The sequence below is a fragment of the Ciconia boyciana genome, chromosome 2 (genome assembly GCF_034638445.1).
Source record: "Ciconia boyciana chromosome 2, ASM3463844v1, whole genome shotgun sequence".
In the NCBI taxonomy this organism is placed as follows: Eukaryota; Metazoa; Chordata; class Aves; order Ciconiiformes; family Ciconiidae; genus Ciconia; species Ciconia boyciana.
The window spans coordinates 122,283,666-122,296,787 of record NC_132935.1 but is presented as its reverse complement, the minus strand read 5'-3'; the positions used below and the strand labels follow the sequence as shown (position 1 = coordinate 122,296,787).

The window sequence follows — 13,122 nt, the reverse complement described above, 5'->3', positions numbered from 1 at the left end:
TGTTGCCAACATCAAGCAGTGTAAAAGTGTTAAGGAACACAAGAAACTTCTTTTAGTAGGTTATGTATGCTTTCACATGTTCAACTGGTGGGGTAACCTACTTAAATCTTAGCTGTCATTAAGTATTTTTATCAGGCTTAAGTAATTGAGACTCCAGTTGAATATTTATGTATCTGTTTGATGCAAGGGTAAACAGAAAAAGCATTGTTCTTACCAAAGCCAAGCACAGGTATTAGCAATGTCCTGATTTTTTTTTTCCTTCAAAAACGTGAGTGCTTTTTAAGAACAATAATAATACTCTTCAAACGGAAATATGTTTATATAGTGACATTTGACATCCCTCAGTACAGACATAATGAAGAACTGTGTGTGGTGTTCTTGTAAGCATTCTGTACCCAGCCCTTAGAGATTTATGCAAAATAATTTTTTTTTATTAACAACACTAAGTCTACTGCTGTCTACACTTTTGGTGGGAATATGTATTGTATCAGCAAAGTAAATGCAAATTAAATAGAATAAATCATTAAGTATTTCATAATAAATAATGGTAAGCATTAAAATAATAACATTTAATAATATTTTTAAGTATTAAAACAGTGATCTCTCTTTCGAACAGTTGACCTATTTTCATCAGTCCAGCATCTGCTTCCATGGCAACATGATTTGAACCAGGAGCAGAATTGTGAAACTCCCCTCTTTTACTTATGGATGGATGCTAACTGAGTGCAGCAGGTGCAATTTTCAAACAAAGAAGTAGGTGAATGTCCTTAAAGCAGGAAACAATAAGCCCTTAATAACATAATTTTAAAATAGTTATATCCTATAGTGTGTTTAATTCTTCAGGCTCTACCATAGGCACATACTTTTGGTATGAACCACAAGTGCAAGGTAGGACATTCCAGGCAAGTGTCTGTGCTCGTGTGGAACTGTTCCCAGTCACCTCTGAGTTCTTATACTGATTTGAACAAACTGAGGAAATTACTCTGAAGAAATTTGGTGAATAGTTGGGGGAGTGGGTTAAAACAAGGTGTAACCTTAGTTGTGCAGTGCTTTTTTATTTTTCTTTGAAAATTTTTGACAGAGTTTTGTTCCTGATGACTATTTCTTTTTAATTTATACTCTCATAAATTTGAAGAATGCTAGTTAAATCAGTTTCAGGACTACTCTTAAAGTTGAGTCCAAGAAATCAGTTGTATGTACAACTCTTAATAGTGATTTTTTTTTTAAACAGTACATGAGTAAGGGTGTTTTGAAGCAATAGCTGTACAGTACAGCTTAACATGAATGTATCCTAATCTCCAAAAGTAACTTGTGTATCCAGCACTCAAATGTAGTAAACTAATGGAAAGCTTTTATGCAGAGGTGCACTTAGCCTGGATGTTTTACGTCACATTGAAGTATTTTGGGATTAGCTTGGAAATACTAAGTAATAGTGAAGGGCCCTCTTGATAGCTGTAGTATAAAATCTGACCTTACAGTCTACAAATACGATTTTGGGAAGAATGTAATCAGCTCTGATATAGATGAAAATGAGGATGTTAGTGTAAGGACAGGACTAGCATATTTGTAGTAAACATGGCTTAATAAACAATTGGACCGTGTGGATTTGATTTCGTGGAGTCCTCATAAGGACTTGAAATAGATCTTCATGAGCTTCATAAAATATATATATATATATATATATATATATATATATATATATATATATATTCAAAAGTCAGTTCTGTAAGAGGTATGGAGTGGAATAAGGAAAGTAACACTTTCTTAAGCTTTGTTTTTTCTGGATGAGAAGGAGCTGACGTCCATTTATCAAAGGCTGGAAAGCAGGAATCATAGCTTGTTAATAAAGCTGAAAAGTTAGTGGTGGTGTGTTTAAAAGTGGTAGCTGATACAAAGTCAAAGTGGTTGAGAGTTGCCTGGTACATCTGCTTTTCTCTAGTGTTCCAATTTTATTAAGTGTATTTCTTCATCAAAGGCCTCCTGGTGTACACTAGAAGCTCTTCAAGCTTCTTCTGAGCACTCTTAATGTAATGGCCCCAACACTCAGTCAGCACAGCAGTAAACTTGACAGTTGTTTCTGAAATAATGTGCCAAAGAAACTGGGAAACACTTACCAGCGTTGAGTGGTTTGGATTCTAGTAGATTAGAACGTATATTTATCATCTGGTTCTAGGCATCATCATGCTTTGCTTTCTAGATAAACTTGGAAATTAAGCATTGCATCCCGAGTGCAGTTGAAGGTCTTTTGAATCCACTTCCTGAGCAAAAGCAATTTTAGGTGGCTTGTTACGTCAAAATTAAAGTATTTTCCCTTTATTTCCTTTTAAAAAAAGTCCGTAAATGTTTTGCAGCAGATTTCAGTGCTATCTGTTTTTTCCTGATAAAGCTAGGATTTTTTATTTTTTAAGATACAGTGCTAGTTGGCATATTTCTTAGCAATAATTACATGACTAGCATTGCGGCAGGGTGGAGCTGAGGCCTGGTTCTGCATGGTACAATGTTCTGCATGCGTGGAGAAAACAGCTTTATTTGTGTGGAATTCAGGAGGAGTTTGGGATTTAGCAGGTATGCAAAGTACACTTATATATTGGCCAACTTTACATAGTAAATAAAAAAAAAAGGAGAAAAATAGGCTGCATCAGCTTCTACACATTTATAAATCCATTGACGCTAATGGAGTTATAACAGTGCAAAGTTCAAGCAAAACAGCTGTGCATAAAGCGATTTTTTTTTTTTTTTTTTGCTAAATTATTTCTGTGTTTGTGACAGGTACTGCTTTAACATACAGTAGCTGCAGTGTTTCACATGCCGAATCATAGAATAGTCTAGGTTGGAAGGGACTTCTGGAGATTATTTGGTCCAACCTTCTGCTGAAAGCAGGACCCTAGATTAGGTTATCCAGGGCCTTGTCAAGTTTAAGCTAAGGCTTGAGCAGTTCCAGTGAGGGAAAGTCCACCACTTCTCTGGGCAACCTATTCCATTGTTTAATTGTTCTCATGGCAAAGAATTGTGTGTTTTCATATGGCAAGACAAGATTTCCCTGAAGCAACTTGTGGCCCATGGCCTCTTGTCCTTTCATCGTGCATCCTTGTGAAGAAGGCACTTCCATCTTCTCTAAAACTACCCATTAGGCATTGGAATACTGTGATTAGATCCTCCCCACCCTCCCGAGCCTTCTCTTTTTTCTAGGTGGAGAAAACCCAGTTCCTTCAACATTTCTTCATACGTCAGGTTCTTCAACCCTGTAATCTTGGTGGCCCTCCAACAGGCCTCCTCCAGGTTTTCAATGTTTGTTTTCCAAGTAGCCAGTGCCACTTTTAAAGAAACAAGGAGTGCTTTTCATGTGTGCTTGTCTCCTTATATCTTATGCCAGTTGCAGTGTGCATTCTTTCTTTGTCCTCAATCTATTTTCTCTTTAACCAGAGAAAATAATTGTGATCATTTCTGGGAGCAGTTGTACAACTCTTAACTTTCTTACTGCTGAAATTTTTTTGGCAATAGTCTCCGGGTATTTGTCTTTCAATGTGCTGATTCTTTTCTGTGGCAGTGTGGTTTTTCCATACTGATATGCATACTTATATGCATGCGTATATACTACATGAAGGTGTTTCGTTTATAGATTTTGGTTGGAATACTGCTACTTCATGTCTAACCTGAGTGGTTTGTCAGTTTTCAGGTATAAATGTAAGGAGTAGTAGTTGCTGATAAGTATTTGATGTGTGGTTTAAATTTCTGTCTAGCAGTTTGATTTGACTTAAAGAAGTTAAATGTATAGGAAGAAAGTAATTGATTATTTAGCTCTAATGAATAAGTATTAAATAGAAAGTTATACATAAGGCTCTTTTTTCTGAAATGTTTCATGGTAAGGTACAAACCTTACTGACAGCTTTACAGCTCTTTTTTGAGAAAATACTTAACAAGTTTATTCATCAGGTATTTTATTTTAGTAAAACATATCCTAGCCAAGACCCATCTGTGCTTGCACTTGTGATGAAAATAAGAAAATACAGAAAGATAAATGGAAAAATGCACTTTATGTAAATTGTGTAATTATTTGGTTCATTGATGTATACATACATAAAATAATTCTGCAGCATTACCAATTCTGAATGTTAAAAAAGGTTAATCCAAGCCACTGGTGATTTCAATTAACATTGCTTCTGTTCAAGAATACCTCTACCTCAGCTGTGAACATACATGTAATATGTATACATATACCTAAGAAATCACATCTGGAAGTCTTCTTTAAAAATCTGACGTGCATGTTTTCATTTTTAATATCGTACAAAATAGTAATTTGATTTCTATATTCTATGCTAGACAGGTAAGCCACTGCAATTCAGTTTATTCCTGAATTTGCAATTGTGAGCCATAAAAATAGTTTGATATTTTAATTTCAAGCTGAAACCCTGGCAAAAATTATCAGAAGAGGCTGAATGGTGTTGGTATAACACTTAGTGGAAGTTTGTAAAGGTTACTGTAGTATAAAGATTTAACAAAGTTTTACTGATTCTTTGGTTTACTGTTTTTGACAACATTTTACGAATAAAAATGAACTCAAATTTCTGTGCATTTTATACACACTGTACTTTGCAAAAGATTCTTGAAACTGTAAGTTTAGTTTGAATATAAAGTTATCAAAACTTTAGGTAAGTTGTTATTCTGAGTAATGGGAACAGATTGTTCTCAGTTTTTTTCTTTCTCACCTCAGTGGGAGTTTTAACCGTTCAGATGGGGGAGGATTTATGGATTTGTCTGCGTAACACTTTATAAAATGTTTACTGCTGAGCCAGACTCCTGGGACCATATCAACGAGGTAAAAAAATTATGATTTTGCTAGTTGTACATTAATACGGACTGTGTTTATTTCCAAAATCAAGATTTATCACAGATCTTTTTATTGCCATCTACTGGTTCTTTTGAGATATTCATTCTCATTTAGTGTAGGTTTTTGGTCACTTTGAATAGTACAGATTAATGGCAAAAGCTTGTCAGGATGAAAACAAACATTAAAAAATTCAAAGATCTAAGTAAGTTGGTAGTTGCTGGTTAATAGCTTTCTGCTATTATAGAAATGAAAATGCATATTATGATCTATCTTAAATAGTCCAATGGCTTTTTGAAAGTCTCAATTTAAAACAGTATTTGTGCATTTTCCTAGTTGTTAGTTGTTTTAATTTGTTCCTCCTAATTTTCTGTTCTTTTCTCAAACCCTTTTTCAGATTCTCAATTCGCTATCTTGGAAGTTGAAAAACAATCATGCAGATGAATGAATTGTGCTGTTCAAACCATGTACAAACACTGAAATGTGTTAAATATTTGGATATGCTTAGTAATGTGTAGGAGAGCAAGAAACCACTGTATTGCATCAGGTTTTTCAACCCTGATAACTGAAATTTGTTGATATATTTTACTGCTGTGTCTACCCCAACGGGAGCATTGGATTTTGACAGTAATTTTCATTCCTCAGTTTAGGGTGACACAACTCAATATGATTTTATCTTTAAATAAATACATGTCTTGGTTGTAGAGGTTGGACTTGGTGTATGAAATACAGCTTTACTATTTTATTTGTTTGATTGAATTGAACTTGTGGTATGTACAAAGGAACGGCTGAGCTAGGTCGGATCGTGGGTCTGTCTAGGCCAGAATCCTTTCTGCAGCAGAGGCCAAGGGAAGAGTATATTAGTATAGCCAACTATGTAGTCATGCTTCTTCAAAATTAATTCCCAGGATCTGGTGATTTGCAATGTAAACCTTTTTAAGGACCTGCCTCATTACTGAAAATGAGCTGGCCAGAGCTGCATATGAAAGCGTGCAATGCTTTTATACAATGGCATATCCACTTTTTCAAAAGAAATGGAAATATTTTATAGTAAAAAGCTAGTTGAGCAACTGATTAATAGTTGCTGAATAAGTAATCATCGTGTGTATTGGTTCTACCCTTGGTTTTTCTAGCTTTTCTCTGCTCTTTTTTCGGTTGTCTTTTCTGTGTAAGAAGGACTTTTAATTCTAAATTGGATACTGCCAGTATGGGCATGACATTATAGGGGAGGTTAAGAAATCGGTGGCACAGGAAGCACTCTCACCAGGAAAGAAAACCTGGGAGGTGTCTTAGTAGAAATGATGGCAAAAAGGGAATACTCTCTTCTTGTCGTCAGCCAGGTGATGGTAGGAACAGGGAGCTACAAAGGTATCAGGTGCTAGTTAGCTGAAAGACTTGAACTTTCAAGAAGAATCACAGCAATACTTTAACTCATGTTGGGGTCACTTCAGTAAGAAGCAGAAATGGGTGTGTCTTCTGGGGTTGTGCCATTCCTCAGGAATTTAACCGTATCTGGTAGATACTACTGTATTTTAAACTGTCCATATACTAGGAAGGTTGGATGTGAGAGATACCTTAGGAATTCTTCCTGGAAGAGAGCATATTCCTTAACTATGCTAATAAGTGCTTCAGAAGTGTCAACCTGGAAAAACAGCAGGAGAAGACCAAGTAGGAATATTTTTTCTGTTCCTTGTGGGATTGTGCAAGGCTGCCAAGATGACAAAACTTCAAAAGGGAAGATGAACAGAGAACAGATCTTTGGAGACAATTACAAGATATTTTAAAGAACTTTGTAAGAATCAGACTTTCAGATCTCTTTAAAACCCACTTAGCTTAATATTTCCCACAAAGAAGTTTCCTTTAATGTATAAATATGTTATTTCCAGCTCAAGCCTGATCAGGATGTACAGCTTCCTTGCTGGCAGTTGGAAGTTGAACGGCCAGACAAAAGCCAAGTTAATACCTATTAATATTCATTGTTTACCTTCCACTTGATTAAGATTAGTAATTGTTTAATGATAAGATAGAATATGAACATTCAGAGCCTCCTGGCTTCACAGCCATTCCAAGGTTGCTTAGTATTCCATGGAACTGAATTGCTTTGTTTTGTAAATAACGTATTAGTTTATCCAGTTAAATTATTTAAATAATTTTCTGCAAATGTGATATCCATAGCTGCAAGCACAAGCCTGAATAATGGCATTTCCTAGAGAATAGGTAGAGCTATAGGATTCAGATACCATATTTCCATACATCTGTGATGCAGTTTGCAGTAGCATTTCTTTGTAGCATTCTTACTAGAAGCCTTCCTTCTCAGGGACGGTGATGTTCTTCCCATCTCCAAAGCTTTATATAACTTCTTTGTCTAAGGTGGTATGTTTTGGTTGGTTGGTTTGTTTGGTTTTTAAACTGTGTGTAGCATTGGAGGATAAATCCAATTTGTCATTTGTATCCTCATATGATTGAGAGTGAAAATGAGTGGTTCTGAGCAGGTAAGGGAATCCAAAGGTAGAAAATGTGGGGTTTGCAGCTGCAGTTGGAAAAGAGATGGAGAACAGGAGATCAGTAAAACTGTCTCCAAATAGCAGGAGAAAGCCAGTCATATGTGTGTTGGAGCCTCTTTGTTGTTGATTAGATAGAAACACCTCTTTTCAGAGAGAGTCTTAATGATGTAATATTGTTGCTTGCATGTGTTCCAGTTATAAAATTGCAGAAGAACTTGCTTTTATTAAATTTTCCTTGCAATAACTTCTAACATTCTGGTTTGGAGTGTTAAGCCTTCTGGATCGACTTTTGTATTCATGTTGTTGACCTTGTTACACACGTATTCAGTATTGTAAATGTAATTTTAGTAGTTGTTTATTGGAAACTTGCAGCATGAGTTCTACAGTCTTTTATTTAGAAATGGGCTAAATTTGTTGCTATAGTTTTTTCCCTGCTGACCCTCTTTAGAAAAAGTTCCAAAGCATCATTTGCTTTTTAAAATCTGGGTTTAAAAAAAAAATAATGCCCTTTTTGTTTGCTTGCTTTGTTTTGTTTTTTAAGTGCTGAGAACCACCTGTCACACTTAACTGAAAACTGATTTTGGAACTTAAAATTGTGCAAGAAAATGCAGTACTGGACTGAAAGGCTGCAGTATAGAGTTAATTTTTTTTTAATACTCTCTGTGAAAATGTTTTATTGAACACAGGCTGAAGATGGTCATGTGTCATGCTATAAAGTAAATGTCAAAAGAAGTGGGGCTTAATTACTTCATTTTTGCACTGAATTTTTGTCTTCTACTAGAAGGAAGTGTCAATCCAGAATTTCACTCTTCTGATCTGAAGAAATTAGTGGAGTGATGTGTAATTTTCAAAGGGATTTTTCATTAACTGTGGCAGTGTGCAAGCCGCCTGGTATGCTGCTACTTTCTATTCTAATACCTATAACAGTCCTTTTGAAGTCATGGGAGATTTCTAATGCATGCCTATAATTGGCTAAATCTCTACAATGAATAATACAAAGGAGATACAGTTAGAAGCTACTGAGAATTCATAAACCATAATATGTTTGATCAAGGTTAGTTTTAGTCAGAGGATTTGTCTTTAAGATAAAAAGTAAGCATGTGTGTGTGGATGGTATAGGGATTACAGATAAACCAATATCAAATATAAGGGTATCTTTTATTAAACTTGAAATATAGAGTTTGCAATACTTGAGTTTATCTGCAACTCAGTGTATTTTTTTCAGAACTTCATAACCATTGCAAATTCTGAGTGAAACTTGTTTTAAAATCCTGTGAAATGGGAATAAAGGAAATGTTTAAATTTTTACTGTTATAGCTTAGCAAATAAAGTTATTGAATTAAAGTACTTTCTTGTTCTCCTAGCTTCTAAAAGGCTTCATTTTAAAAAAAGATCCTATACCAGGAGTAGTTTGCACCAGATAAATTATGAATGCATCTTGAAGAATAGTATGTTGGAAAAAATTGAAGTATTAGTTTATTCTAACACTGGTTGTGTTTGGTAGTCCTGCTTTATTTCCTGTGTAGTTATAGGAACTGCAGGGGCAAGGAGGAGAAATATAATGAATATTAGTGTGACATCTTTCCAGTGGTTTTCATGCCAGTTTAACAAAATAATTCTGGGGAAAGTGTATTACATTTTTTAAAAAGCATAAAATATGTATATAGGGAGGATTTGAGGGTTGACTCCTTACATAGGAATGAGGAGTCTACAACCCAGCCTGTAGAGTGTTCCTGTTTCACTCCCTGTAATTATAGGAGACTAAAATTACTTTTAAAGGACAGTTTGCAGTTAGAATTTGAGTCAAAAGCACAGCCAGTAGTGAGAATGGGATGTGGCCGTATTGCTCCCCATGGAGACAGCAGGTTGAAGAGTGACACTGGTACCATTATGTTAATAGGTTCATGAATTGATCTTCCTTAAACTTGGATGGTCCTGTCACGGCCAGATAAAACTGACTTTGGATATGTCAGAAGGAATGAGTGGATCTGCCTTTTTAGGACTTCTAGCTTGGGTTATTTTGGTGCATGTCTTGAAAGTCACATGTAGCACAAAACATAACTGCTGATTTCCTAGGTGGTATTGAGACTGCACTTCTTTAACAACTTCATGGTCTTTGTATTGGTGTGATTGAAATTGCAAGTGCTGAATTTGCTGAGTATAGGTAGAGCCTTCTACCATTTTTGTTTTTCTGTTCTTATGAATCTTTCAAGTTGCTCAGGCTTTCCAAGGAACCTCAGGTGCTGTGATGGTTACACTAAGACCTTAACTACCCAGAGAACTTAACAATAACAGTTACTGAAGGAGAAATGTTACGGGTGCACCTCCTCATATGGATGCTCTATTATAGTATTATAATAATTTTATTCCGGTATAAATCTTTAAAATGAGAGGTTCAAAATCTGCTGAGTTTTTAGTCTGTTTTCTATGTCTCCTCCCCTCCTGCCCTAACTGTTTCTGAAGGTGGAGAGTGAATAACAGTAATGGCAGCTTGCTCTCCCCTCCCACCCCCCTGCAACGTAGATTAAACTTTGAGATCTGTAGTTATGCAGTTTAAATACAAAATAATTTGTATAGCAATGGATGAAAAGCTGTATGTTGTAAAATGTCTTCTGAAGCTGAAGTGTAAGAGTACATACAGCTGTATGATATATTTCTCAAATTTTAGCTAGGGAAGCTATATGCAAGAATTGCCTTTCTAATAGAAACACTGAACAAAAAGGGGGCGGGAATCCAGCTTCCTTTGCAGTGTCACATTTTATTAATAATTGCAGCTGCATCTTGCTTTGCTCAGCTTCCCTCTGAAGACATCTGAGCTGCAGAGATAGAGCGAGTGATAGGAGCATAATCTTAGAAGCCGTAAAGAGACAGATGCTTCTTTTGATCCTACAAAGTAACTGTGGCTAATATGTAAAAAGTTGTATTGTGGCTTCTTTTTAAAGTTTGGGAGAAGACTTACAACTTTGCTGACTCTATTTCAAACAAAAGAAGCCTTCTGTCTTGTCATTTTCTGTTAGTGCATTGTCTAGAGATATTGCCTTGGTACAATAATACTGATGCATTTCTGCTGGTGCAAACATCTTCTTATGCATGTGTATACATTTTATAAGATATAGGGATAGCTTAGTTTTTTTGGCAAAAAGTCAAGACTTAAAAAATTCATGTTAGATTCTTTGTGCATACTACCATCTATAGCTATAAACTGTCCCTTTGTCATATGTACCTTTCTAATGTGCTTTATGTTACAGAATTATAGCTATATCTGGAAAATCAGTGTTGAAACTGTGGAGAACCTTAGGGGGGCTACCTAGTGTTTGGGTGTCTACCTCAGGCAAACCTTGACTTTGTCAGGATGGGAATCAAGTGCGCGTCGTTCTCCCGCTGCCCCCGTCTATCCTATTTTTCATCAGGAGAAAACATGGGTGGCTCTTTGAAAGTGGAGGAGCTGCAGTACAGTGTAACAGCTCCCCCAGCCTGGCTGATTGGGGAATGAAGATTCAAAGTGTTTGTGGACCCTGCCCTTAAGTTTAGTTTATCTAGCTTTTCTCTCCCTGCTCTGAACCAGGATCTTGTAATTTTGACCAACCCCAGGAGATATGAGGTTCCTGGCATGAGGGTGTCTAGCTTTCCAAAGTAACCTATTCATGAACTTTTTTCTGTTCTTGTAGTTAGAAAGCTTTTAATAAAATCTCCCAAGTGCAGGTTAAGCTGACTACTACTTGTAGTACAGGAAAGTAATTGGTCACTGTTTCCTCCATGATGACTTTCCAACTACTATGATGTTCCCGTCTTCTGTTTTCTAAACTGCATGAACTCAGATCTTTCAACTTTTCCCCACAGGTTGTTTTATTTCAAAATACTTGTTTTTGTTCTTAGCAGGATTGTCTCCACTTTTTAAAATGAGGATGCCTGAAACCAGATACAAGTGTCTAATTTTTACTACTTCTGAGTATAAAAAACATTTCAGGTACATCCTGTGTTGTATGTAATGTTCTTTTTAGCATGTCAGAAGGTTTTTTTTTTTCTTTTCTGCAATAACCTTGCACTGAATCTTTCTCTTTTTTTGAATTGGTGCTATGCATCTTTCAGTGTGTAGCTGTGTGTTTTTACTGCATCTCATCTTGTTCATTAAGACTGTTACTTCAGTTTTTCAGGATTTCTTGAGTTCTACTCCTGCTCTTCAGAGCACTTGAGTTTCTCCTTGCTTGATATCATATGTGCAGTTCTTAAGTAGATTTTCCTGTTCAGTCACCAAAATTATTAATGAAACTATTGAACTAGGGTCTGATCCACCACAGATCTTTGTAGGCCCCTGTGGGATAGTCCTTCCAGCTAGACAGTTGCTAACAATGACTGTTGGAGGACTTCCTGTTCCAGTCAGTTGTGTGCTTCCGTATTCAGTTATTTGATTTAGAGTGTTTTGAGAGTGACACAACTACTATCAATTTTGTCAGAGTAGTTGCTTTTATTGTTGCTTCTGAACCCACATTTGAGGTTATATACATTTCTGCACTATGGTTTCATTTATGGTTTTGCAAGGAATTTCAGAAATATACATTGATTTTTAGAAATTGGTTTCTAGCTATCAAACAAATCATAACAATGTGTTATTCATCCTCTGCCACTGTTCTCTGAATTATAACCAGTTAGGCACGGGCATGTTTGTGTTAAAACATGTGCACGATAAGCAAAGTCACACAAAAAAGGTTTACATAGGCCAAAAAGTTAATTGTTTTTTGTGTTGATAGAGTTTTGTTGATGCTTGCATTTCCAAAGAAGTTGTCACTTTGAATTCTACCTGGTAGACTGTAGGTTTATCCCAGTTAGAAAAGGTAAGAGTCTATTCTGTTAGCTGATGGTGTGCTGCGGTTTCCTGTGCTTGCCTCTACTTAGAACAGAAAGTAAGTTTGAGGTGTTCTTAGCTAAGCAGTGTTTTGTGGAAAGTTAGTGACCTCTGCCAGCACAGTCTCCTTCATTATAACAGCATGTGAGATTGCAAATACACCAAGGGACTGTCAGTGAGCTCTTGAGTCATTAAAAATATAGTGAAAGCTCTGATCTGGCCAAACACCAGATAATTCTCTTTCATTAGAACTGCTGAATATGTGTGAATATGCACCAATTCAGAATGACTGAACTATGAAACAAATTTCTTCTAGTGTGTGCAGTCCCTTTGGACCATTGTTCATGTAATAACAATTTGCTGGATTACAGCGTTAAAGAAAGAGGACAAGTATGTTGATGGGAAGTTTTTACCCATACATGCTAATCTAAAATATAGCTATTTTATTTTGAAACTAGATAGCATGCTAGTCTTCTGTTAAGAAATGGTAACATAATATTTAGGAATATTTGACAGTGTTAAGTCTGGCAGTGTTTGAAGCTGAGTTGCTATTTGAGGTAAAATATCTGATGCATTGGCAACATTTTGCCAATCATAATGCAAATCACTGCCACAAACATAGGTTGGTGGTGGTCCTGTTTTCAGTTCACTGACTAGTATTTAAAAGTAGAGAATAAATATACTTAAGGAAGGGAAAGGAAGTGCAGTAGCTTAGAATGGCAAGAACACAAGTGTTCACTTACGATTCTGGTAATAAAAGGGTTTGTTTAAGTGCTATTGTGTGGTGGAGTTTGTTATCTATATATTAGTGTCCTTTTTAAAATTTGTAAAATCTGGAGAATTATGTGACATTATGCTAAATTAGTTTTGTACCTTTGTTGACAGTTCTGTTCTTTGTTGATTATTATGTTTTTATCTGTGGATTTAATAACCAAGCCACGCACTCATGG

General features: G+C 35.9%; 1 protein-coding gene across 4 annotated transcripts in view; it reads left to right on the top strand.

Annotated features, from left to right (window-relative positions):
- The window catches only part of ANO10 (anoctamin 10), a 130,117-nt gene that overhangs the window by 25,812 nt on the left and 91,183 nt on the right, over positions 1 to 13,122 (top strand). Inside the window, exons 12-14 of one of the 4 annotated variants that reach the window (XR_012041146.1) lie at positions 617 to 753; positions 4,712 to 4,816; positions 5,223 to 5,239. The exons of the other annotated variants lie outside the window; for them this stretch is intronic. The gene's annotated coding sequence lies outside the window, so the exon portion shown is untranslated. Of the gene's footprint in view, positions 1 to 616; positions 754 to 4,711; positions 4,817 to 5,222; positions 5,240 to 13,122 lie in introns of those variants that run through there. 4 annotated transcript variants of the gene reach the window in all.